The sequence below is a fragment of the Sciurus carolinensis genome, unplaced genomic scaffold (genome assembly GCF_902686445.1).
Source record: "Sciurus carolinensis unplaced genomic scaffold, mSciCar1.2, whole genome shotgun sequence".
NCBI classification, from domain to species: domain Eukaryota; kingdom Metazoa; phylum Chordata; class Mammalia; order Rodentia; family Sciuridae; genus Sciurus; species Sciurus carolinensis.
Genome location: NW_025920178.1, coordinates 26,849 through 30,214, shown reverse-complemented (window position 1 = coordinate 30,214; position 3,366 = coordinate 26,849). Strand labels below are relative to the sequence as shown.

General features: G+C 42.8%; 1 pseudogene; it reads right to left on the bottom strand.

Annotated features, from left to right (window-relative positions):
• Nucleotides 1-904: 904 nt before the first annotated feature.
• On the bottom strand, nt 905-2,017 carry LOC124974800 (adenosine deaminase-like; annotated as a pseudogene).
• Nucleotides 2,018-3,366: the final 1,349 nt, after the last annotated feature.

Here is a 3,366-nt window from a genome sequence, read left to right as displayed (position 1 = left end):
TCAAATGAGCATTGGAAAGTATTATTACATCATTGTCTACTGAGTTTCATTTTTTGTGTTTAAATATAATTTAGAAATGAGTAGTACTCAGGAAAGCCATCCTTTCCCCTGCCCCAGGCAAGATTACAGAGAGGTTACTTATTACTTAAACAAGGAAAACTTGATGAAACAGAAGATGATTTTTAAAAAATGGTAGGTTAAATTTGTACCTGGTTCAAAGAATATGTTATTTTGAGAAAACATGTTGGGATTTTTTTCTTTGTATTAGGACATGTAATAGTAATTCTATAAGCAAAAAGGAAAATTGTCTGATTTATATATATAAGAATCACAGATTTCTGAATTAATATTTGGTGACTGACATCAAAGAATGATATGAACTCTGCTTTATCCTACCTGAGACTCTAAAGATGTCTGCTGAGCTATTCTTTTTTTTTAAAAAAACTTACTTTTATTTGTTCTTTTTAGATATAGATAATGGTAGAGTATATTTTGACATACTATACACATATGGAGTATAACTTATTCTAATTAGTATCTCATTTTTGCACTTGTACATGTTTTGGAGTTTCACTGCTTATATATTCCTACATTTACATAGGGAAGTTATGTCTGATTCATTACTGTCTTTCCTATTCTCATTCCTCCTCTCTTCCTTCCTGTCTTTTTTTCTCTTTTCTTTTTTAACCAGCCACCAGCTGCTTTATTGAGCACCAGATTTTTCAGCAATTACTGCCTTAGGGGGAGGGTTTCAGAATTATCTGTGCCATTGGCAAGGACCCTGGTCCCTGGCCAGGGCACATGATTAGAGAGATGTGACCATGCCAAGGTCTGTATTTACACAGGCTCAAGAGCATCAGTAGCTCTTAAAATTTTAGTCTTGGGAGGAGTACAGGTAAGAGTGTCACTTGATCCCAGAGTTGTGAAGACTCCATCCATGGGGTGAGGGCTCAGAGAGCAGGCCATGCCATCTCCAGGGGTCCTGACCAGAAGCATCTGGCAGCATACCATAGGCTCTGTAGAGCTGGTCAAGGAGCTCCTTCTTCTCATCTTCTTGGAGGAAGCTGGACTTTTTTGCATTGATGTCCATTCACTTAAACTCCTCCTTGGCAAAGTCCATGTTCTGTTTGGTCATCTGGTAGTCACTGTCCAGTGTGGACTTGAAGATGACCATGTTGAGTGAGTAGTCAGCCTAGCCCTTTTTGAACCGAATGACTGCATGCTCTGTTTCTGGCTTCCAGGCACCTGTGAGGTACATAGACCAAGGGCAGACCTCAGAGTGCCACAGATCATTGTAAAGGGCCTTGTCTGCCAGAGTATGGTAGTCATGTCCCAGCCTCTTGGTCTTGAGTGTGTCCAGGGCCTCTTGTACCATGTCTGCAGAGCCTGCCTCACCAGCATGGGCTGTGTGGATGCCACTCCTCACCATCTTCCTGTAGACCTCCATGCACTGTGGGAAGAGGCCGCTTCCTTTGATGGTCTCATCACCATCCAGGTTGATGGCCACCACAGTATGCTGCTGGTACTTCTTATACAGCTCCACCACTGATGGCACATGCAGCACAGGATTAACTGTACTTTGACTCTGAAGGCTTGCTCCCTCTCCTTCAGCCCCTAATTCTCTATGTTCACCACCTCATTGGGGTGAGGTTCCTTTCATCCTGGTTCCAGGGGATTGGTTCCACTTTGGAGTTGGCTAGCTGGTGTGGGCAATAGCGCATCTCCACCTATACCATGCCCTCTTTGGCCTTCATCTTGACAAAATCATTGGTGATTCTTTTGATGGCCTCTCTGGAGCCTGTGTTAGCAGGCATGTAGTACTCAAATTTGGCCAAGAAGTCAGGCAGAGACTTTGGCTTATCTGTGCCAATGATGTTCTGTAGTTCCTCTGCTGTGTCAGCTGGGAGGGGATCTCTTGCTTCCTGTCATAGTATGAGATAGTTTCAGGCTTGATGGCTCCATCAAGGTAGGCATGCAGTTCCACTTTGGGCTTGTCAGAGGCAGGTGTCTGGGACATGTGCCAAGAGTGTGCCCTGGCCCTACTCCCTTCACTGAAGGTTGGCGAGTCTCTGCTGGCTTAGTAGCAGGTCTGCTTCCCTGTGGCTCTCTCTGCCAGCAACCTGCCATGCTCCTCTTCCTTTCATTTCCCTTTGTCTAATACAGTAAATTAAGAAAGAATGAAACTATTCTTCCCTCTCCCCCCATTTTTATGTGTGCATCCACATATCAGAGAGAACATTCGGCTTTGCTTCTTTGGAATTGACTTATTTCATGTAGCATTTGTATTATCAGTTTTTGTACTGCTGTGACCAAATGATCCAACCAGAATAATTATAGAGGAGGAAAAGTTTGAGGACCCACTGTTTCTGAAGTCTTAGTCCATAGAAGGCTGGCTCTATTCCCTGTGGTTTGAGGTGAAGCTGAACATCATGGTGGAAGAGAATGACAAAGGGAAACAGCTCACATTGTGATCAGGAAGTAGAGATGCCACTCTCCAGATATAAAATATATACCCCATAGCCACACCCCAATTCCCACCTCCTCCAGTTATATCCTATCACTTCAGTTAATCTCATCAGGGATTAATTAGATGATTGGGTTAAGATTTTTATAGCCCAATCACTTCTCTGAACCTTCTTGCATTGTCTCACACTTGAGCTTTTGGGGGACATCTCACATCCAAACCATAACAGCATGATAATCTTCAGTTGCATCCATTTACCAGCAAAAGCATAATTTCATTCTTTATGAAAATCCTTAAAGAAAGTGGCAAAAGACTTTAGGCAAATTTGATCAAATAAAATATAATTAAAGGGAAGTTAATCAATGTCCTCAGTCATAGGGATTTGTAAAATAAGATGGTGGGCAAATGATCAAGCTAAAATACTTGTGCATCCAAGGCCTAGGGCAACATTTAGCAAAGATAAAATAAAGTGTTGACACACAGAAACTTGGACAAAACCTTAGAAACTCACACTAAATATCCAAAGTTTACACACTGCTGGAGTCCACTCAAACAACACTGGTGAGAAGACCAGGCCATACCCAGGAAGGACAGCTTCAAGGCTGTCAGGTTAAGGATATGACAGGGCCAGGGAGGGGCAGAGGTGACAAGAGCGAGACAGGATGCACCCTCAGCACTGAAGACCTTCTGCATCTTCTCTGTGCTGCTGTCAGCACAGTGTGGCCTGATGAGGCCACAACAAAGGTTTTTAAGACAAGGTCAGTTGGGAAGGTTAGGTAAAGGGGTCATGGGTCTCACTTCACCATTTCTGACTCAGTGTGCATCTCAATTACCTCAAAATAAAAAATAATTCTTTTAATGGGTACCATCTTCAGGACAAAGTGAGATAACCCCACTCACTG